At 46.3% G+C, this 24,655-nt stretch overlaps 1 long non-coding RNA gene and 1 pseudogene across 3 annotated transcripts in view; one reads left to right on the top strand and one right to left on the bottom strand.

The window, feature by feature from the left end:
- Nucleotides 1-24,048, top strand: part of LOC135905887 (uncharacterized) — a 42,075-nt gene extending 18,027 nt beyond the window's left edge. Inside the window, exons 1-4 of one of the 3 annotated variants that reach the window (XR_010565554.2) lie at nt 6,833-6,933; nt 7,146-7,468; nt 7,526-7,636; nt 23,809-24,048. This is a non-coding gene — a long non-coding RNA (uncharacterized lncRNA). Of the gene's footprint in view, nt 1-6,832; nt 7,085-7,145; nt 7,469-7,525; nt 7,637-23,808 lie in introns of those variants that run through there. The other 2 variants (XR_010565553.2, XR_010565555.2) reach the window with 2 other exon arrangements.
- Nucleotides 15,066-15,244, bottom strand: LOC135905893 (U2 spliceosomal RNA; annotated as a pseudogene).
- Nucleotides 24,049-24,655: the final 607 nt, after the last annotated feature.

Raw genomic sequence — 24,655 nt, 5'->3', positions numbered from 1 at the left:
TGGCAAAACGAACAAATGTAGCATCGACTTGAAAACGATTATTTATAGCTAAAGCAAAATTATGAATTACCTCAACTAGCTATGTCACCGTGGAAAAACCACGCCTGAATCCACGCTGCGTCGGCGACAGGACCGTCTTACCGTCCACGAATTCACTTACACGCTTGCATATGACCCCCGCGCCCTCGCGGGCTTAGTAGCGTAACGCCATAGCAACTACGCCACCACGGGGGGTGAAAGTTGTGCACGTCTCGGTGATCAGGGGTGAGGGCAGGCTTTGTCGGCTTGAGTGCAAAGCAGGGTGGCGCGTTCTCGTGCGCCACAGTCGGGGTTGGCCAGCGTCGCGCTTCAGCGCACTCCCCCTGTGTAACGCGTGTACGTGTGTGACGCACGTATGCGTTGCAATGTAAGCGGAATGTACGTATGCTAAAAAGAAATAGCTTTGGTTACATCGATTTTTCGTCAACGTAATCCATAACTCCGATGCAGCACTTGAACGTCACGCTGCGTCGTTTCAAAGCGTCGTCTGCTCAACTGCTGACAAGAACACGCAGCGATGCGGGCGCACATGCGCACGACGCGCCAAATAATGTGCACGAGGCGTTCGCATGCATTTTTTTCCGTAACTTTCAGAACGCCGCGCACGTTTCAGAACAAAAATATCCACACGTTCTGTTCCACTCCATCTTCAGCAGTTAAATAAAAAGCAAAATAAAAGAAAAGCCGACAGGCAAAATTGAATTTTCAGGAAAAAAAAATGAGAAAACAACTTCGACGAAGAAGACGAAGATGTACGATTTTGGCGCATTTGTCTATCGTGGCGCTTTTACTATTAGTCTTACAGAAAAAAAAAGTATTCTGATTCCGTCTTGTTCATGGGGGCTTACGCTGTCGTGAAAGCGACCACCGTGTGCTGTGTGCTCGAAATTGGAAATGCGGCGGCTTTTAGCTCCGGCATCACTAGTGCTTTAAGCGCATGGTGAGGAAGCTTTCAAAATATGGCGCCAAATGGCCAAAATCACGCCTAAAGATGGCAGAAGGCCTTTGAAGACTTCGTGAGAGGTTCGAGGCAGCTCTTGGGCCATTAAAGACGTCCCATTCTTGGCGGAGAAATGAGCTTATAGATGAGGACGTATTGTTCTTTTTTCCTGGGATGAAGCCAAGCAGCCTTCTTCTATGCAGTGTTATTTTTTTAATTTCTTATTAGTAAGACTGAGTGGAGGAAGGCTTGTGCTTATAAAGAGAAAAATAAAAAGTAAAGGAGGGCGAGAACATGAAGGAGTGTATGTACTTTCTTGAATACTGTGATGCAAAAGAAATTGTACACTGGACTACACTATATGTCGTTTGCACAGACTGAGAAAGAAAGTATGAAAGCACAGGAAAGAATATTGCTACTTGCTAAAATTGCATGCAAAGTTATATGTATGCAACTAAATCTAAAGAAAAAATGTAATACTAATACTGCTTAGGTTGGTGTTCTTGTGCAGAGGAAAGGAACCATAATTCCACAATGCATGTGTAGCATGCCCAGAAGACGTCATTGTCGCACCACTCACGACGCGATTGGAGGTAAATCTATCGCCTTGCTTAGGGTTCACAGAGGTGTAGCTCTGCAGTACCTTTGTTGGTCCGAGAGGGAGTGGTAGTGTTGAGAAAGCTCACTCTGACATAGTGTAGGTATAATCCTTCAAAATCAAACCTGTGCTCATTAGCAGGTATAAGACAGACAAATGTGCAGCTTTTTGTAGAAATTTGATGGTTGGATGTTTGAGGGGTGCCAATCTGCGCCAACCGCCTTTATTTACGACAGGCCCTATACGAATATGGAGCGAGAACGATTGCAGAATTAGGCTGCATGACATCTACTAGCCCTATCATAAGTTAAGCTTCGTAGTTCATGAATAAATGTAGAGTATTAACGCCATTTCTGTAGTCTCTAGTCCCTATACGCCATTAGTAGCACGCACAAGACGCTTCACCCGCTATGGCTGCGTCGCCAACACAGCCAATCTAATTGTTATTTTATTTTTCATACTTCTTTTTTTTTATAGCGCGTCTCTTGGCCCCATTCTTGCGGCGAGAGTCGGCGTCGGATTCCAGCCAATGAGCACAGCGAACGATCATAGAGCGAACGCCGAGCGTAGCGGCGGTGAAAAACGGCGATAGCGAAGAGAGCGCAAGGAGGCAAGCGGAGGAGGAGAGTAGGGCGAAAACATGAGGAGCGCAGTCGCGCGCAAGACGGGCTCTATGGCGATGATGGTCACGAGTAGCGCACGTCAGCCATATAGAAACAGACTTCTGCGCGAGTGCAGGTCTGTCTGCGGCCGCTGCTGTGAATCGCGCCCACGCGTCGCCCATGCGCTGCCTCTCTCGATGTCCAGATTAGGAAGGTAGTCGTACAGGATTTCGCTCAGTTTGCAACGTGCCGTGCGCGAGGAAGATTGTCCACACTCCCCAATATGCCGCGAAATGAAGACACGTACAGAGCCACGCACAAATTTCGTGTGAAGGAGTATCGTAATCGTCGCTAAAATTTTACAGCGAAGCTGTATACCTCTACCGTCCAAGGAAATTTTTGTGGCGTTGTATATTATTCTACTTATTCCTGCCTTTGCGAGGGGCTCCCACAAAACGACTGACAGCTGCTGCCACTTGGTATCCATAAAGGGAACTCTAATCTATCAAACGGCACGTCAAAGGCGATTTTGGTGCCGTTTTGTTAATCTTAATAAATTGAAATCCACTGTGCAAACTAACGTGACCATATGGTCACGCTGGGCTTTAATGGGTTAAGTGAAGCAGGCGTTAAGCACTCCCCATACGTGCGCCGATCCCGAAGATAGCGCAATGCCGGGCCGACCAGCGGCAGAGGAGCAGTTCGGCATTAAGGGGCCCCCATATAAAGCTTCGATGGTCATCCTTCTTCGCAGAGTGGAAGGGCACCGATATTTTTTTAGTTGGCAATCACTGCAAACCCAGTATGCCATATGAATCAATTGGCGAAAGGAACAAAGTGAACAAGCAGAACATGGAATTCGCATCTCAGAAGCACAGCGAGTCAGGCTAATAAAAGTGAGCCTAATTGAGTGTTGCGGGGAAACAAAATACGAAAGGAAACCGGGTCGCTGCATCAAACTGCATGAAATACTTATAGCCGCCGGTGGACGTATTGTTCACGCCACTGGAAAAATTCGGTAGTCTGGTTGTCTTTAGATGTTTTTTTTTTCAACAGCATGTTTATTTGTCACTCTCTCTTTTATTTGGTCATCTCGGGTGTGTTCAGAGACGGGGGCAGAAAATACGAGAATTCTGATTTTCTCGCTATTCCCGCACAGCCCAGTTATGAATAGGTGTAGCCAACGAAAGCAACATAAATAAATTAGAAAAGAATGTTCTGGTTTATTCGTGCGGGTTTATTAGCTAGCGTGGAGTGGGAAACGAGCGTTGGGCTGCCCAATTAGACCGTTGTCCTACTAGGTTTTTTTTTTTGCTTTCGTTTTTGCGTTTATTCTTTTCTTGTCTGCGCCTCCATACGACCTTTCTTTATTTTGTGCTTGCTTCCTAGTTCCATCCGCACTTTATTGAAAGTGCGTGTCTGAAAACGGCTTCGCCTAGGCGCAGCACGCAAATCGACATCTCTTGATAATATTAAACGAGAGAAGCGTATAGTTTCGTGTCATTTTATTGTTTCCATGCATCAGCGCTTCTGAGGGAAAGGAACCCTAGAAACCATGCGTTCGCAAATTTTTGCCACATTGCTTGGCAGTTGGGACGGGTCCCGCCATGGCTTCATTCAGTTGTGCAAGATAAAAATGCCTCCCACACGCAGCTTCCACGATCCTGAGGGAAAAAATAAATGAAATGGAATGGCTCGGTGTTAGGCAAAGTGATGCAGCGGGAACTGTTAATGAGCGAGAGAGCAAGGTGCCAAAGTTTCGTCTCTCGCTTTCTTTTTTTTTTGCTGTGTGTCTGTGCCTGGAAATAATTCGTTTCTGTTGCGTGTCTAAACAGCTCCCTGGTTTTGCTCGGATAAAGAAGCCGGAACGTGGCGCCAGAGGGAGACACCATGGGATGCGTTGAGTTGGCGGGCTTTTATGGTGAATAACACGAGGGCTATACGAATAAGGGGTACGTATTTTCCGAGATTGAAAAATTATAGTGAGAGATAGCCTATAGTAATAACACTTATGCACGCGGGCTTCTACTCCGTTCCAAGGCAGAGCGCTGTAAATAGGAATGCCGGAATGCTGGTTTCGAGCCTAACTACTTGCCAGTCTGTTGTTATTGTCTACACTCTAAACTATGGTCCTATTTCGAGAGCATTGGGTGGACGGACGCAGCAAACATCATCTACAGGCCCAGGAAAATTTTTTTTTTATTGCGTGGCACATGTCAATCTGTCCAGTCCCTTCTGCTGCTTTATATATATATATATATATATCTTTTTTTCAAATTGGGGGCACCACTGTCAGGGAGCGTGGTCCTTTTTGAGCTCTTATGGGCACACTGGACTCGTAATTGAATTTACAATTTAAGAAAGAAATATATGTAGAAAGTTTTACTATCGGTAACACCGCAAAGTAATAATAATAGTAATAATAAGCAGCCAATGCAACTTGGAGGTTCAGTGTTGCGCAAATACGTAAATCTAACTCTCCACGCCGGTATCATGCTTGCGCCGTCGATACCGTGACAGCACGATATCATCGATGCCATGATCGCGCTTTGATTGTCATCGCTGCAAAGGTTCATTCATTCATTCATTCATTCCTAAGCGTGATCGATATTATGGCACTGGCTTCTTGACAAGGCCAACATATAATATCTGCGCTCGTATCGTGTACTTCCTCTTGTCTCTCGTCCGGGTTGCGCTGCCCAACCATAGGACCATAGGAACGTATATGATCTCGCTCGCAATCTGATTTTTTTTTTACAACAAAGGGCGCGGCTACGACAACGTGCCTAACTTCTTCACCGTACTTTGTACAGGTTGATCACCCGATAGTTCTGCAATTATTTATAAGCCTGTTGCCAGTACCACTGCTGCCATTAGTCAACTGTTGTATTCTTCTTCACAATGCCATGATGTGCGGATCTAGCTAAAGATAATGCAGCCCTCCGCACAGAGATTTCTTCTGTGAAAGAAAGTATATGGACATGATTAATGTGCCATACGATTCCATGAATATGAATCACTCACAAAAGAGAACAGATCCCTGAAAGATCAAAATAAACTTTTGTCGAAGTGTCTCTCAGCTCTGAAACAGTATACTTTCTTCTGAATAAAGTCACGATATAGGGCGTCCCCGCTACGCAGGGCGGAAATTGCCTGGCGGTGGCGCAGGCCATTGTTGACCCGATTGTCTGTGCTATCACTGAGTCCGACAATGACGCCGTGCATCGGGTTCGTGCTAAGAAGGACACGAACATTACGGCCCGTTTTTGTCCAAAAGCTAAGCGCGTCGATTTTGTCGCCAAGGCCATGATGACTACGTCAGTTATAGATTTTTCGACAACAAGCTAATTTTGAGCTATGATCACCTCACGCCTGATAACAAACTACTCTTTGTGAAGGCTCTTGAGCTTCCACAAATTTAGACACCGTCTTGAAACAATCAAGTCAACCTAACGCAAGCAGGCTTAACCTATCGAATCCCACGCATTCGGGGCTCGTTGAAGATAGCCTGGTGGTCAAAATTAATCCGGAGTCCCCCCATTACGGTGTGCCTCATAGTCGAATCATGGATTTGGCACGTGAAACCCCATAATTCAATTCAGTTCCAACATAACCTACAACCCGCTTGAACTCTGTACTCAGTTCTTAACTGGCTTCTGTGAGAACTCATTATTAATCCATTGATACGTTGTACTGATTGCCAAGAACAATAAATAGGGCCAAAAGTCTGCACTAATAATCAAACTCGTCATGAGCAAACTGGTGCCCGGAATGACAAGCAACGCTCAAACCCACAACAGCGGCCAGCACGGTCGTCGAATGCGATCCCGCGAGGAAAGTGTGTCCGCATGCCAGGGTTTGTGCTGGCACATGTTCGAGAATGTACAACACTATTTACGACGCGTGCCTAATTTTATCAGACATGCCTTTTTAGTTAAAAAAACTTGAGACAACATTAGAGAAATGCTAAACCCGTGAGAACGAGTGCCATTAAAAAGAAAAAGAACAACGCGTATCAATTTCCATCTATTTTGTTGTTGCCAGGACCACTCGATGTATACAGGGTGTTTCACGTTACTTGAACCACTGATTTAAAGAAGAAAAATGGTTAACTGCAACTAAATGAAACCAACGACGTATGGTTTGCCGTCATGTGGTATTCCTTAGGGTATCTTTTTTATTGCGTTTAATTAGTTAATTACCTAGGATCATTTAAGATTTTTTTAATATTCACTTTAGGGCCAAGTGCGTTTCGGTACGTTGTAGAGAGCTTTCGAAAACCGATCCCGCTTTTTGTGTACATGCTGCGTGGGAATATTTTCTGGCGTTTAATGAAAACCCGCGAAATATGAAATAAAACCACGTGACATCGCTCATGCGCTACCGTATTGTAGCGCTCTTCAACCACGCTTCGTGCGAAAGAACCGTGAGCGTGGACCCTCGCCAAAGGAGCGCCGCGGCTCCAGGCATCGACCTCACAGTGCGTCAGCATCTTTGACGCTGTCGCACGGGAAGGAAGCACCGTCGTCCCTGATAAGCGATACGCTCAACGCATGGTTGAGCGTGCTGAAATATGATAGCGCACGAGCGCAGTCACGTGGTTTGATTTCATATTTCGCAGACTTTCTTTAAACGCCGAAAAAAATCGCCAGGCTGCATTTACGTCACCATAAAAAATTGGATTGGTCATTTTGAAATGCCATCTACAACGTGACGACAAGCACTTGGCCCTAAAAGGAATAATAATATTTTGTGTAATTGATCTTAGTTGAATAACTAATTAAGCGCAATATAATAATATTCTAAGAAGCGCCACTTGATGGAAAAACCATATTTCGTTTGTTTCATTCAGTTGCGGTTAACCACTTCTTTAAAATCATCGGTTCAAGTTACGCGAAACACCCTGTACATATTTATACACTTCGCCTTTGCGCAGTTCACTAAACCTTTCGCTCTTGCAATGCAGATCGCCAGCCCTTCGGCACTGTGCATTTCCTGCTGCCTGCGATAACCGGTGCTACTCCGCCTGCTTCGTCGAGGTGCTTGGTCGACGACTGTGGAAACGAGACAGGCAAAATGCAAGTTTTCCGTACCTGCGGTGCGCCATACCCGAACATTCTACGGAAGAAGTGGCGGCTTCTGGTCCTCAGACAGGGATGGCAATCCTTATCGTCATCAACGGCAACGCAGCCACCAGACAAAAACCGGTCGCAGCCGTCGACACAGCATTGTGGGCTCGGTGGCTGTGGCTCTGCACAGTTCGCTCAACCTTTTGCTTTTGCAATGCAGGTTAGTCAACCATACGCTTTTTCTGCTAAAAAATATATCAATAATTTCTTGATGCAGTTGCTGAGCCCGCACTGCTGTGTTGCCGCTGCTGTCAAATGTGCTCATGTAATCCACGTCTTGCTGACTTTGGCCGGTGATGTGCAAACGAACCCGGGTCCTGACATTCCTGTAAGTCTACTAACCGAACTGCGAAATGTAACTGCTAGCCGAAACCAGCTGATCACTGAAATTCAGGGTCTTAAGTGCGAACTTACTTTTACGGGCAAAGCAATTACTGAAGTAAACGAATGAACCACCTTGAAGGTCACTACCAGACGATTTTGCCCATTCGAAACGAAGTGCACACAGTGAGCACTACGACTGAGCAGGCTACTCATCAGATTTGTGAGCTCGATGCACGTATCGACGATGCCGAAAATTTTTCACTGCGGGATAACTGGAACTTTTTACGGCATTCCTGATCATTCCAGATTGGAAACAACTGCCGATACGCTAGGCGCGACAGACCGCACCCAGCTTATCGCCTAGCTTAGCTGATGTAAAAGGAATAGAACGCGCAGAGCGCATCGGTCGTCAATGCCGTCTTCTAGTTTGAGAAGGCTAACTTGATGTTAGTTGAGTGACACTTATACGAGTAGTCTCAAAAGGTCAAGCTGGTGGCACGGTTTTCTACCGACTCGACTACCTTGCTAAGGTTGATGCACGCCGCGGTCTAGCTTCGTGGCGTTGCGCTGCTGAGCTCGGGGTTGTGGGTTCGATCTCGACCGCATTTTTTTATGGGGGCGAAATGAAAGGACGGCCGTGCACCACGCGTTGGGCACACGTTAAAGAACACCAGGTGGTGAGAATTTCCGGAGTCCTCCGCTACGGCATTCTTCATAATCATGTCTTGGTTTTAGGACGAAAAATCCAAAAACTCTTTTTTTTAAGGTTATGTTGACGGGTCCTGGAATGCGCATGCCTACTCTATCTAACGTGTTATCAGAGTTTCTTGGGCTGATATCTTAACGAAGGGCCGAGCAAATGCGATAATACATCATAGATAGACAAGGTTGCCATGAGCCTTGTTTTTGATATGTGATATGGGAACCACGAATTATCGCGGGTGACGTTAAGGTCTAAATATTTGGGGAGTCTGATGAATAAATTACCGTTCCATCAAGTATAAACGCATGAGTTTGATATTCCTGTCATCTATGAAAAAAATTATAGATGCTTTCAGAACATTAAGCGCCATGGGCCGTGTTGGATACCAAATGTCTTCGTTTGTTATGTCGCAGTGAAGCACTAGTTTATCTTTGGAATTAGTGATGGAAGGATAAATGACGCAATCGTCCGTGAGTCGAAACGTTTAAATAAGTGCACCGGGGCAGTTCGTCGATGTAAAAAAAAAAAAAACTATGCAGGTACAGCGAACTTGTGGGATAAATTCCAAGCGAAGCTTTGGTGAAGCGGTTAATCGAATGTAAATCTGGTCACTTCATTCCTATGTCGTAAAGGAACTGCAGGCCGGCGCGTACGTGCTGCAGCACGTGCCCGTGCTCCGCAATGTGCGATCATCTCAAAGAGCTAGTTGGCATTGGCAGAACAGAAGTAAGCACGATATTGTGGCTAAGTCAGTAACGATAGAAAAGGCGATCGTGTCCTAATCAGGCTACTCTCCCGGGGGGATCGGTATCTCACCGTCGTTGCTTACTTCAAGAGTGAGCTGCTCAGCAAGACAGCAGCAGCATGCAGGTGCACGCTACTATGTGGTCTCGAAATTCCGGGAGCGTGCGTGAAGAAAGCTTTCCTGGAAAGATAACTGGCCGGGAACTGTTTCCTGTGGTGCACCGGAGGCCACAGGTTACAAAGTGGAGTTGGCTTCAGTGGCGCAAACAAACCGTTCGCGATTGGCAAGGAATGCTCATTCGAACACTATAGGGAATCTAAACTTGGATGCAATAACTTTAATAAATGTCGACCATGTGGTACTTTAAAAAGCGCTATTTCAATACCCATAAATATGAGGTCAACTGGAATGTTAGTGTTTAGACTAGACCTTCTATCGTTAACAAATCCAACTGTGTTTCGCAAGAAAGGCCTCCTTGTCTGAATCCGTGTTGTTTAGGACAAAAGACACAAGCACCAGTTAAAGTGTTAACAAGGTGGGAGTGGGTTACCTTTACCGTTATTCCTTAAACGCGATAATTATCGAGTAGCTGAAATGGCGACCCTGCGGATGCGGTAAGTAAAGCCGATTAGGCTTGCGTGGCTCAATGTGAGCGGCGCAGCGCTGCGACTGCCTGCAGCTGAAACACTAAGCCTCGCGTCTGCTGTGCGGCCGCAAGGAGTCTTGGCTGCTGCAGTCCTTGAGCGACGAAGCGAGAGAAGGTCAGCTTGCGTAATCAACCGTGATTGAAGACGAATAGACAACCGGAATCCGGACGGGGAGGGGTCCTGGCTCAAGTGGCTTCTGCACTTACGAGACGCGTAGCAACAATGAAATAAAGGAAATGATAGAGAGAGAGAGAGAGAGAGCAGAAATCGCAAAAAGAGGTCTCTCGGCGCACACAGTTGCAAGGACACAGGGCCGACAGTTATGAGTGCTGCAGTCCACCAGTTTCTCGTTCAGTCTCATATTTTTTTGCTTCGTTTGTGCTTCTACGAGGGATTATTGTCGACGCCAGCACGCTCGATACAGGGAAAGACGAGAAGAAAGCTGACGCAAGCGGCCGCAAAGAGTACAAAGCAGTTCGGCGACCGAACCACCGGCATCGTAGCTACACACAACACCGCTAGTTCGGAGCGCTTTGTTCAGTGCGAGCGGTGTTTCGCTCTCCGTCGAGGTGAACGACGCCAGCAAAAACACACACAACAACCAGGCCCATGATGAAACAGCTTGACCATGAAATTGGCAGCTCGTCAAAATAAGGTGGGGGAAGAGATTCCGCCCCGGCAGACATCATCCTGGCGAGAAAAAAAGCTTGCCCCCGCAGTTTGTGCGATGCTCTCGCGCCGGCCCGCGTCGATTATTGTTCATTGAAGTTCCCTTTTTTCTTTTCTGCTTTTGCGTGTGCGCGAACAACCATCTGCGTTCTTCTAGGTACCCTGCTTCCATCCCTCTTCCCTTTTGACGAGCAGGGCTGCGATCTCCGTCGGACAGAGGTCGCTGCTTCTGCTCCCCGGACGACGTCCGTTTTTGTTCAATCGAGCTTTCTCGCTGTCTCTCTTAACAGTCGTCTGCTTTTTTCTATGTACGACGTTCCTCTCGCTCGCCTTTGACAAGCGGGACCCACCGGCACCACCTTTTCGCTGCTACCTTGTCCTTTTCGCTGTCCCTCCTTATCTATCTTACTTCGTGTTCCGTTTAGTATTTTTATTGCGCAGATGACGATGCCGGACCTCTGCTTCGAGGCGCATCTAGAGCAGTACCTCCCCCAATCCCCTTGGCATCGCTTCTGCCATCGTCGGCACTGATTGAAGGAGCATTCGACCGCGACTAATGGGAGATACCCAATTAAGCGTCTTTTTAGTGTTTCCTTTGCTTATCGCGTTTGGGCGAATGACTCGCTTGCCGTGCTTTGCCTCGTTTCTGTTTGTCTGTGCCACGCGTGCGACAATTAAAGCCGTGTCCTTCGAGATGAATGGTACGAACTGCGCGTCTGAGTGGTTTGCTCCGGTGCGTAATTATTTTGATTGTGGCAAATGTACATGAAACGGGGACTATTGACCGTTCTCATGAAGCAGTTTTCTGTAGAGAAACTAGATGGCGCTTTCAGTGGCACGCCGCACGTTGCCTCGGCGAAAGCGCACGAATGCGAAACCATTACCACTTCTGCCCTGCTTCTGTGCGATCAGCTGTCGGAAATGCAACTGGGTTTTCGCTAACGCACTGTGCTCCATTCATGCTGCAAAACAGACAGTGGCGGAGTGAAAACGTGTGCAGTATTTGGTTTCAAAAATTGTGACTGGCATATCAAGGAATGGAATAAATCTGCGTGTCCAAGTTCACGGACCGCTGCTACATAAGGACTGCCTGTTTTGCCGGCTTTTCGTGTTGCACGGCTTCCTGTGTGGATAAAACAAGAGTTTCACTCATCCGCCAGCGTTATGGCGCTATTAGGAAAGGACTTCAACCCCGGATCGTCTGCGCGAGCGACTGCCGCTCGTCATACGGTCACGAAGGGAATAGCGCCACTTTTTCATTGGCACACAGTAAGTTTCTCGCATGTTACCTACGCACAACCACCCCAACTGACATGCAAGCTTAAATGCTCTCTATCGCCAACGTATCAAGAATAAATGAAAGAGCGCGCACTTTAATCAATGCGTCGAAGCATGGCTGACGGCGGCTATACCGACAGCACACTAATGTTTCAAGCTGAACTGGCTGAACGTTTCGTAACGGTCCACACAGTAAGCGAGTGACTAGTGACAATATGCATTTGCTACAAACTATTACAGCATGCATAACATCTACGTTACAAACACTGTGCCCAGCGAAAACAAATCTATTGCAAGTGAGCACACCCACGAGCGATCAGGCAGAAAATTAACAACCACATAGTGGCCGCCCGGGGAACTTTACCGAGTCAGAAACGTGACAAGCCGCTGCTTAAATGCATTTGCTGAATAAAGGACGAAGAGATAAACACACGATACTGATCAAATTCACAAGCTGAAATTTAGTATAGAGTGCAATAAATATTTAACCCCGCATTTATTAGGAGCACCGTATAGGTTGCTCGCGCCGTTTGGACAAAGCGTAATGAGCTCCGGAAGCGCTTACTTTATGAGCTGTAGCGAAAGCTTTGCGCGTCGTCCACCCAGTCACCGTCTACGATATCCGCCGAAAGAGACATTTGCAGAACCGCACCGCCATCAGTACATCCATTACAAACACAGAGGCAACGGATGCAGCTGAGGCAAGCAATGGATGCGGCACCACGTGATCAAACATGGCAGCGCCCACGGATACATGTTTTACTTTACCAATTATGCATTCATCTGGTAGATATTTCGTGTCAACTGAGCTGAAACGCCATCACAACTGGTTCTTTCTTTTTTTGCTACACAACAGCTTCTTTTTTTCGTTTTCTTATTTTCCGTTTTTGTCACGACCTTGACACGGTGATGACAACGTCCCCAGTTTGTTTTTCTAACGCTACCAATCATATACTATTACGCTATATAACGAGTACATGCGTTAACTTATTTATTTTCCTTTTTCTTTACAATCTTGACGCGGCGAACACGACGTAACCACTATTACTTTTTTTCTAGTCCTACCAATCAGCTGCTATTGAACTATTATAACGAGAACATGTGTTAAGTTCTTTATTATACTTTTCCGATACGACCTTGACGTGGCAACGGCGTATCCAGTTTTCTGTGGCTCACACCAACATCAGCCTGCTACACTGCAGTCCACTGTTCGAATCCCAATTTGAAGTATTATTTTTCTAACGCTAGCAATTAACTATGACGATTATATGTGTTAACTTGATCAATTTTGCCCATATAAGGCATCACGGGACGGGCAGATATTGCGAGAGCACTCGACAAAGAATGCGTACACATAAAAAATAAATACGAGAAACAGATGGTGCCGCTTGTAGGTATACGTAATTAATGGAGGTATTAAGCCGCCATTATTGATTAACCATTTCTTTTTTCTTTTAGTAATGGTGGCTCGCTTGGTAATGTATGCGTCTCAGCCACCAGGTTCGCGAAGGATAAAATAAAAGCAAAAAAGAATATAACGCTTATCACCGGTAGCGCATATACTACTAGTAAGCTCAAAAGAGTGCGAACGATGCCTCTCCTGGTTCCCCGCTCACATGGGGAAAGACGTCCACCCGCAAAAACCCAACCTCAATGAAACGGCCCACGACCGTGCGCGAGAACTTGCCCACCGCGATGGTCCCACGGCCTCCGAGGGGCTGGACATTCAGTTTAATGACCCGCTACTCACTTACCAAGAAATCACCTCACACTATCGAAAAGGCCGAATGAAATACCCGCTCCCGCACGCCAAACTCGAGCGCGCGCAGGCTGCCGCGTTTCGAATGCTGCAAACGGACTCGTATCCGTCACGAAGCCTACTAAGCCACTACAACTGAGCAATCCCGGCAAATTGTCCAGACTGCCCAGAACTCTATTTCTCACTCTCGCATATGCTATGGAAATGTACCGCGTTACCAGAGGGCCCTCTCTCCAGGGAGCCCGAATGGGCAGAAGCCCTCAAAAGCCCGGATTGCAAACTCCAACTCAAGGGCGTCCAGAGGGCCCAAGAACTGGCGGAGCGTCACCACGTTCCCGTCCCGACTTGGGCGTTGCCTACGGTTTCGGCCCAAGGAGCTCCCCGCGTGTGGTCTCCAACGGCTCAGACCCCTCAGGACCTCAATAAAGTTCTTGACTGACTGACTGATCACCGCAAGTACAGCTGTGAGGCCAGTTTCAGTTTCATAGCTGCGATATAGTCACTGCAGAAAGAAAACTTGTTCTACAAATGCTCTTCTGCAAATGAAGAATAATCATTTTATTGACATAGTCAATATTTTCACGTTGTAGAAGCCTTAAGGGCGACTGAGATATACAGACTCCTAATGAACTTAGAGGAAATATATACAGCTCTTGGCACGGACATGCCTCTCTTCCATAACTACTGCGACACGACTGGTAAGCACGAGCAATGATTATGACCGAGAGTTGAATTCGGTGGCGTAGTATGGCACGAACACTAGGCGCGTACAGTTGATGCACTAATTATTGAATATACACCGCGGAGGCAGAAACCGAATTCACGACACTTTCGTTCGCGAGTGATCTCTGCCGTTGGCCGGTTGCCTTCGCTAATCACATGATCACCATCACGACTGCCTAGCATTCGGTAGTATGAACAATCCTAGCGTTATGGCTTTTTGTGAATATGGGTCCAGTCGTCAACCGATGGATGCAAGAAGGCCTTTCCCGAAGGCATTCAAGGCGAAAAGTTTGATTTTAGTTGGGCGGGGATCACTCATGCGGATGCAAACAGCGCTAATAAGCGTGTAGTGAAGTATACTATTACGTCATACGAACAGAGTGGTTTGAAATCAAGAAACAGGGCCAAAGTTCAAGCGTGAGTGATCCTTCGTTACTCTTCACAGATAAAGAGGTGGCGCTTGTAGATTGGCGCACGTTGTCCAGATCCCTGAATTGCTCGACTAGCTCACTGTGCCTGTTTGTTTGCTTTGCTCTGGGCCAGATTGCTGAAGTGCACGCATGCGCTGCTAAGGTTCTATGTCGGCACTCCCATTCTCATTACATTTTCAGTTGTCAGCTCAGGGCTCGTCTCGTGTAGTTTTCCTCCTTTGTTTTCTTGTTTTTCCACTTTTTCTTTCACCCACTAATATACACACACAAGGTAGTATCACATGACGTGAAAAAAAAAGCAACTGATACCTTGACGCAGAGATCAAAGGCACATGTGTCAAGGAAACCAATTAAAATTCGAGGCAAGACCAATGCACTACACATTCTGGTCTTATATTTTTACAGCGAAGCTGTATATGGCTAGGTCTTGGAAAAAATTGCGTGCGTCTACCGAGCCGTTCAGGTCGAGAATTTCTCCCCAGGGTGAGCCGATCCCGAAGATAGTGCAATACCAGTCCGACCTACGGCGAAGGGGAAGCAGGCTTCAAGCACTCCTCCAACTTGCAAAATAAGTTTAATATCTTGGGTTCCAATACAACCCGTATCAGATATTAGGCTGATAAGAACAGATACTGCATTTTGACCCGCGTCGGCTATGTCTACACGTTCGCCCCGCCCTCTCTTTCTCGGCGTTCCAAGTGCTTACGTATCTCCCTTCCTTCCGCTCTCCCGTGGTGGCGGTCCCGTACGCGTGCTACCCGCCAGGACCGCTTGGTGGAAAGAAACGCGAACCGTCCATATCGCCCCGGTCCCGCAAAACTTGGAACGTGTCACCGCAGCAACGGCCAGGTCTCAGAAGGAATTTGTGGGAGACCAATTTTATGTGGCCTGTGCTGTGTGTAACCGCTTGTGGGTTTCGAGCGACCTCACAACCATTACTGCACTGCGGGAAGTCGACCAATTAACACACGTTCACCTTGGTTACGGTGAAGCAGTGTGTGCCTTAGGAGTGTTCAGTGATGTGCGTGTCTGTTCAACGTGCCGGATTCGTTAGTAAAAGGTGTCGAGACGTGTTTTGCAACAATACATGGGTCTGTATTGTTGCAAAAGGCGATACATCATCATCTTCCGAGGCTCAACGTCATGGAGGAGCAACTAGTCACGCCTGACTATCCATTTATGTGCATAAAGCGTTTGATGCATGGAAATGGACAGTTCGCCATTAAGGAGCCCACATACAAAGCTTCGCTGGTCATCCGCTTTCACAGAGTGGAATGGCGCAATTTTTGTTTTATTTACAGCAGTTCTGTGTTTTTCTGCGTTGCAGAAACAGCGAAAGGTAAAGCGCTACTAAAGGTGCTCATCGCAATTGATCCTACGTTCAGTGCTCCGCAGCAATGACCAAATGCAAATGAATTAGAAAACACAGCATCTGTTACTCTGACGCAAAACTCAAATTAAACACAGGCCAACAGTAAAAATATATCACTTCAGCAACTGACACATCGAAACAAAATGACTTGGTACATAAGTAAAAGGCTTTATGATGAAGAAGCTTTATTTTCAAACTCAACCTAGTATTTGTTCTTCAGAAAACCTTTGAAATGTAGTGATGAATAACGTCGCCAATTTGGTTTAATAAATTCTTCTTGCTGTTAAGGAGGTGCGGCATTCGGCTCTTTGAGCTATGCAGGCCAAAGTTAATCATAAACTGCGGGAATTGGTAAGGTATTGTTCCAAAGCTAAATGTATTGTTTGTTGAAATGTAGCGATCCAGAAAAGTTTGGTGACGTTTCCTATTTTGTTTATGCGTGTACACTATCAGCTTTCATTTATACAACTTTTCGTGGGTTAATAGATATAGTCTCTTCCTTCACAGCCTTATGTTTTATCTGAGATTTCTCTAAGTTAGGCTGAGTTTCCTTTGGAAGGGGATGTGGCTGTTGGCATTAGTTGTCACTACAATATAAGGCAATTTTCTTTTTCTACTCAATGGAAGGCTTGCTGCACATTACTACTGCCCTGATACGACTTGGGAGATGCAAACTGGTACACGAAGAATTAATTGTATTTTCCTGCATCCACTAAACTGCTTGATTGTTACTTCGTTGCAGAAATAAGAGGGTCGAAAATGCAAGCTATTATTCGCACAAGCTGAAGTAAATCAATGGGAGAAGCTTTGTGGGGATGTAACTCGTAAGCTCATAGTTGGTAATCGCTCCGACAAGCACTTTCGGCGGCTTGTTTAGAAAATCCATAAGAGAGTATATGAAGAAGTGACCATCTTCACAGCAGAACGCCGCATCAACGAGGGACCACGGGTGGTCCCACATTAGAGATTTGTTATATTCAAAATATATTTTGTGTCATATAAAGCGTTTTACAGCCCCGCAAATGACACAAAACAAAATTCATGTGCTCTCATGTACAGGGTTGGCGCCAATTAGGGGAAACATTTCATTAGTATTCAAGAGCTCATAGCAGCTGATGTTTAGCAAGATTTCAGAAAACTGTCTTTTTATTTATCGACATCATCAAAGCGAAGTAGAAGAAACGTTGAAAATACACTGTCTTGGATACTGATGCTGCCTTTCCCCTAAAAGTGGATGACGCCGTACATTTCACGGCTCACTATTGCGAAATTGTGGTTCAGTTATCTAAGGATTACTTACAGTTAGTTAGACTAATGATTGCTTAGATCACTTATGCAATGGTGCTGACCTTATACGCACCAGCGCAACTTTCTTGCTGGCGAACTCGGTACGCAACTTCCCTTTCTCGAGATTTTCTTTTTTTACCTAGCCTTATTACTAGAGAAGGTCGCTTGAAAAGATGTGTATTATCTGTATTTTTTATTCTGTGTGACCAAGATACAAACTTCCCCAAGTCGTGTTTACGCAGTCTTTTAGCAAATAAAAACTTTAACCTACAATAAGTTCAATGTGCACGTTGCTTCAATAAAAACGTGTAATACTTGTAAGTTTGATAACTTCTTTTTGAAGATGCTAAATACCCAGCCAAACAGACACTAGTCGGACTCTTGAATGAGTGTCTCGAATATTTTCCCTCATTCAATGTAGTGTCCACTGACGCCTCACAAAAAATGAGAAACCCGCCGTGGTTGCTCAGTGGCTATGGTGTTAGGCTGCTGAGCACGAGGTCGCGGGATCGAATCCCGGCCACGGCGGCCGCATTTCGATGGGGGCGAAATGCGAAAACACCCGTGTACTTAGATTTAGGTGCACGTTAAAGAACCCCAGGTAGTCAAAATTTCCGGAGTCCCCCACTACGGCGTGCCTCATAATCAGAAAGTGGTTTTGGCACGTAAAACCCCATATATTATTATTATTATTAAAAAATGAGAAATCAGCGATAGGCATTTGCTCTCCAACCGTATCATGTAGCTTTGCTATTCGTCTTCTCAATTACACTGCAATTTATGTGGCCGAATTCACCGCCATATGCTTGGATTATAATTTCTAATATGGATGAGATAGTTCAAGTGGCTGAGGAGTTCTATAGAAATTTATACAGTACCAGTGGCATCCACGACGTTAATGGAAGAGAGAATAGTCCAGAGGAATTCGAAATCCCACAGGTAACGCCGGAAGAAGTAAAGAAAGCCTTGGGAGCTATGCAAAAGGGGAAGGCAGCTGGGGAGGATCAGGTAACAGCATATTTGTTGAAGGATGGTGGGCACATTGTTCTAGAGAAAGTGGGCACCCTGTGTACGCAATGCCTTGTGACCTCGAGCATACCGGAATCTTCGAAAAACCTAATCCTAATCCATAAGAAAGGGGACGCCAAAGACTTGAGAAATTATAGACCGATCAGCTTACTGTCAATTGCCTACAAACTATTTATAAGGTAATAGCAAATAGAATCAGGAGCACCTTAGACTTCTGTCAAGCAAAGGACCAGGCAGGATTCCGTAAAGGCTACTCAACAATAGACCATATTCACACTATCAATCAGGTGATAGAGAAATGTGCGGAATATAACTAACCCTTATATATAGCTTTCATTGATTACGAGAAAGCGTTTGATTCTGTCGAAACCTCAGCAGTCATGGAGGCATTACGGAATCAGGGTGTAGATGAGCCGTATGTTAAAATACTGAAAGATATCTATAGCCGCTCCATAGCCACCGTAGTCCTCCATGAAGAAAACAACAAAGCGTCAGGCAGGGAGATATGATCTCTCCAATGCTATTCACAGCGTGTATACAGGACGTATTCAGAGACCTGGATTGGGAAGAATTGGGGATAAAGGTTATTGGAGAATACCTTAGTAACTTGCGATTCGCTGATGATATTGCCTTGCTTAGTAACTCAGGGGACCGATTACAATGCATGCTCACTGACCTGGGGAGGCAAAGCAGAAGGGTGGGTCTAAAAATTAATCTGCAGAAAACTCAACTAATGTTTAACAGTCTCGGAAGAGATCAGCAATTTACCATAGGTAGCGAGGCACCGGAAGTGGTAAGGGAATGCATATACTTAGGGCAGGTAGTGACCGTGGATCCGGATCATGAGACTGAAATAACCAGAAGAATGGGAATGGGCTGGGGTGCGTTTGGCAGGCATTCTCAAATCATGAACAGCAGGTTGCCATTATCCCTCAAGAGAAAAGTGTATAATAGCTGTGTCTTACCAGTACTCACCTACGGGGCAGAAACCTGGCGGCTTACGAAAAGGGTTCTGCTTAAATTGAGGATGTCGCAACGAGCTATGGAAAGAAGAATGATCGCTGTAACGTTAAGGGATAAGAAAAGAGCAGATTGGGTGAGGGAACAAGCGCGAGTTAATGGCATCTTAGTTGAAATCAAGAAAAAGAAATGAGCATGGGCAGGACATGTAATGAGGAGGGAAGATAACCGATGGTCATTAAGGGTTACGGACTGGGTTCCAAGGGAAGGGAAGCGTAGCAGGGGCGGCAGAAAGTTAGGTGGGCGGATGAGATTAAGAAGTTTGCAGGGACGACATGGCCACAATTAGTACATGACCAGTGTTGTTGGAGAAGTATGGGAGAGGCCTTTGCCCTGCAGTGGGCGTAACCACGCTGATGATGATGCTGATGATGATGATGATGCAAGATTCCGAAAAATGTGTGGCAGATAATATTGTTCGCAGACTGCCTGTCAGTTCTTATGTCGCTAGAACGCGCCAATAATTCACTATCACACCGATCGCTACACTTTTTACTCCCCATCATGTTAAAGAAATTCGCTTTTTGTGGATGCCTGGTCATCGTGCACTAGCACTTGGTGAGATGGCAGACAGCTTGGCAAAGGCAGCGCTTGGTGGACCGGTGAGTTTCTTTATACCCAGACTTACTCTGTACTAGCGGTAACAAGATTCCGAAGGTGACAACAAGTCGTCGGTAGAGACGATGAGCCCCTCCTTGCTGCACCAGTTTACGAACATTTAGCGTTCCGCTGGAAAGTCCAGTCTTGTCCCTGTCGGCAATGTGAAGTTTCAATTACGTTGTTACGGTGTCGAATACCGCAACTACATCTGTACATGAGTGGGTGCGGGGTTCGCACCATAGAACCTTTGTGCATCATGTGGGGATATAGAATCACGGCGCAGCGCTGTGGTCTGTGTTCCTCTTTTCGTCCTGTTGCTGAGCACTGCTTACTGCTCGTAGTCGTGAACCAAGGAGGCCAAATGCGTACTCTTCTACCATTTCCTCCTCTTTTGCCGAAAATGTAATTTAAAAAAGAACACCTACTTAGAGCAGCCTCTCTCGCGTGTGAGCCTTCCTCTCAGGGCTCTGCCAGGGCAAGTACCCCTGGCAGAGCCCTGAAGGAAGTGTGTGAGATTGTACATGAGTACGTCACTGTGACTGAGAGACTCTCATGTCAAGCACATTTTCCTCATTATTAACCCTGAATCGCGCTATTTTTCTAATACAGCATTTTCGTCAAAATTGGCATGACCACTCTTCAAGAAACGCAAAGAGAGAGAGAACGAAACTTTTATTTGAATCAGTGACTTGTCACTCGAGGTGGGAGGGTCCCTTATTCCAGGAACCCTCTGGCTTGGATCGCCCTCCGGGCCCGGGCGACGAGTTCGCGCTGGTCGACCAGGTCAGGCTTGGAGATCGCAGCCTCCCACCTTTCAGCGAGGAGGTTTGGGTCTGCGTCTGCTGGGGCTACTAGTTGTGCTGCTGTGATAGTTTCTCGGGTTTTCTTGCATTGCAGTAGGAGGTGCGCCAGGCTGTCTGGCACGTTGCAGTGTGGACAGGTGTAGCTGTATAGCGTCGGGTGGAAATGATGCAGTAAGCTTCCATGGGTAAAGGTATTGCTCTGGAGTCGCCTGTAGTCAGTGCCTTCGTTTCTCGTTAGTTTTGGATGTGGTGGAGGGTATACCCTGCGTCCAAGGCGATAGTGCTGCAGTAGTGCTTGATAAGTTAGCGGTATTGTTGCCGTTTCCTCCGCTGATTTGGGTGGGTGGGACAAGCCTAGAATCTCGTGCGGGGAGGCCCGGTGGACGCTTGCGCGGGCCGCGGTGTGTGCCGCTTCATTCCCCTCGAGTCCCTCGTGTCCCGGAACCCACATGATGCAGGTGTAGGGGGGAGGAGTGTCGCCACGTTTCAGTATCTTGATCGCTTTTGTGGAGATCCTGCCCTTCATGTAGTTACGTGCCGCTGTTTGAGAGTCGGTGAAGACCACTATGGCATGCTCGCTTGTATGGGTGGCGAGTGCTATAGCGGCCTCCTCAGCTGTGTCGGCTCGTTTGGCGAGAATGGTCGCCAACGCCAGTGTCGTACCCTTGTGGTCTGTGACGCTGATGGCGAAGGCATTTCGGCCCGGATACTTGGCTGCGTCCACGTAGCGCGCCTGCGGGTTGTTATGGTGCTTGCGTCTGATGGCGTTTACTCTGGCGAGCCGTCTGCCTCGATGGTGTTCTGGATGCATGTTTCGAGGTATCTGAAGGACTTGTAGACATTCTCGGATCTTCGACGTGACCTTTTCTTTACATTCGCCATCGCAAAGAGAAAAATAATTTATATTCGCTTATAGTTAAATACGGATAGTACGCCTCAAGAAGTTAACAGCAAGTAAGAAGTTCATAATATGTTTCAACTGAGAACCATGCCCAATACCCTCCCCCTCCCCCTCACCGCCCGCCTTCGTGGGTACGTGACAGACTTTTGAAAGAAGAAGAAGAAGAATTCTCTAATGAAAGCAGAAGCTCTACTAGTTGATTTGTTAAATTAAAAAAGAAAACATTACAATTAAGCCATTCAGAAAGGCGATTAGCAACGAAGGTTAGCTGCACCAATTTCATATGGTATTTCCGACGCACTCCGGATCATTTCGGGCACCTTGTGGAACACTTTCGCAATACTTCTGGAAGATTCGTATTGCGACAGGGCCTTAACAAAGCGTGCGGACAATTAGATTGCCAGAATCAGGAGCTAGATTCCATAGCTCCTGTTCGTAAGTCGAGAAAGACAAAGAAAGCTGCATCCTATCCTCATTATTTTTTCATTTAGAGTGTGGTAGCGTGCTGGCTCGGCCATTAGAGACCACAAGCTGTCAGAGAACAATTAGCGCAGGATTGTGGTGAGCCGGCTCTAAGGAGGTCTGTCACGTCACCCAGTCTCTTGCTGCTGCCATTACGAGTTAGGCACGAAAGAGAAGAGAAAGAAGAACGATGGAGCGGGGGTGCAGAGCAGGCTCAAACTCGGTGCCACAAAATCCGTACACCGTCGTGAAAGCTGGAGCTACAGCACCAGACAGTCGCAGAAGTGAGACTCACTGTGCCTTCCGCGTGGCGTAGAACGAGCAGCGCTCCCCCATCGTCGTCTGCTGTTGAGAAAAGTAAGCAGACGATAAACTGCCGAACTTGTGTCCCGTGAAGACAGAGTAAATTTTTTGTTCTGTGAAACTTAGGACGAAGACTGGTTGTTGGTAGGTAATACACACGTTAGAATACATCTGTCACTATTTTATATGCGCGGAGCGTGCAGAGCACTCACAAAGAAGTCCACGCTATATACCTCGGAAACGAAATTAGCTTTTGCAATTTCTGCGTTTGCTGAAACAAAAGCGATGCGTATTGCGTGTCAGGTAGATATCTTTTGAAGACGGCTGATCCGTAGGAGTCCACATCTACTGTACTATAGCTACGACAAGCAGTGGAGTACTAATTGTCTGTTCAATGTGCCTATAGACAATTGCTTACTTGGACAGCAGAGCCGAAAGATTTCCCCTATTTCTACGGTACATGAACTTGAAATAAAGTGTAGTTGTTCCTGGCACACAGGACATGACTTCCTTCGGTAAAGCACGGCGGAGCGTCAACCTTGCTGCCCGGATTTAACGAGTCATAGCGCAGTTTTGCGACTTGCTCTGTCTGCTATGGAGAGTAATACCGAGGGAGCAACGACCGTACGTGCCTCGTGAAATATTTCCGGTTTAAGATGACAGCAACGTTGATGTGGAAGATTGCTGAGAAGCGTGAAAGTGCTAAGGCACTTTTGTCGGTAATCACAAACCGTCGCCTGTGGTGCCTGCGCTCCTCCCAAAGAGCGACGGCAACAAAAGCTGTCATACCGTGGTGCTGCGAATACGGTTTCTCTAAGGATTGACCTTTTGCTCGTTGCGGGGGCGTCTGACGCCACCGGCCACATTTATTTATTTGATTTCGCAATACTGTCAATCCCGATTGGGATTATTACAGGAGTGGGCATATGGTCATCAAAAAAGTACAATGTGAGCAAACACTGAGCAAACAAGGAGTTAGCATAGAAAAACATGGACGCTTTCATTTATTGAGTAACACACTGGTCTTCACACAATTGCTCTTGCAGAAGAAAGAAAAAAAATAACTAAAAGACTAAGTTGTGATTGCGATTGCTTCTTCTAAATGATTGGTAAATGTTTCTAGTGTGGGCTGGACAGTAATAGCAGGGTTTAAGCAGTGTAGGTAGATAGTTATCATCTACATATACCCAGTCTGATATTCGATCAATAAATATAGTGTTATTGCTTTTCTATATTCTCATGAAAAAGAAACCCGCACGAGTGCCAACGCGTGGTTATCTGTTTCTTGTGTCTACTCACCCTCCCCAACCTTGTCTTCGTTTGTGAATCCTCATTTCATTTGCAGTGTCAATGTGATGGCGTGTTGTCTTGCGTACCGATTTGATTGTCTGCTTCTACTTAATTTGCACACTAATTCCTCTACTTTCGTACTCTGGCTCTGCAGGTGGGGCTTCAGCGGACGTCATCCATTCAGAAGAGCTACGATGAGAACACGCGTGTTCGCACTCCAGCGGTCGCTACAATCGATCGTTCGCTCTACCTTACAGCATTAGGCGCCACAGCTCACCTTGTAACCGCCACTCGAGTTCTACATTATTTTGAAACAGATTGTAGTCTGTGACGCTCATTTCATCACGTGACCCTTTGACTTCCAGATGCGGGGCCCCCGCTTAATGCTCGAAATGCACCATCTGAAGTGCACCGTCGAAGTGCACCGTCCGTCTGAAAGATGATGTCTTCCATATTGGTGCAGTTTATCGGCCGCCTGATGCTGAGCCTCTATTCTTGGAATCTCTCTCAGAATACATGCAACAACACATCTCCTATGGCAGCAAAGTAACAATGGCGGGAGACTTTAACTTGCCTGACATAAGGTGGAACTCAATGACTCCAGGAAATGTTACGCTTGACACCATATAGGATATACAGTTAGCATATAACCTGACACAAATTGTCGATTTCCCAACCAGGGTAGTCGATACCTCAAGTTCAGTCTTAGATGTTGTGTTTATTAGTGACCATTTCCTTGAGAATACTGTTCATGTTGAACCCCTTGAAGGATTATCTGACCATAAGATAATATTTTGTTCTTTACAATTCCCCAAGTCCTGTACGAACGCTCGGTCCTATAAAGCGAGTGCTCTCGTTCAAAGATGCAGACGATGCAGCTATCATGACCTGCCTTGCCTTCAATTATCAAAAATTTTTTGACCTCATTTCTGACCAGCAGTCGTCTATCGATGTGGTGTGGACCGAGTTTAAAGCCATTGTGACGCATTGTATAAACGCCT

Source organism: Dermacentor albipictus, chromosome 8, assembly GCF_038994185.2.
Source record: "Dermacentor albipictus isolate Rhodes 1998 colony chromosome 8, USDA_Dalb.pri_finalv2, whole genome shotgun sequence".
Classification (NCBI taxonomy): domain Eukaryota; kingdom Metazoa; phylum Arthropoda; class Arachnida; order Ixodida; family Ixodidae; genus Dermacentor; species Dermacentor albipictus.
Note: the sequence above shows the minus strand (reverse complement) of the source record. Positions and strands in the feature narration are given on the sequence as shown.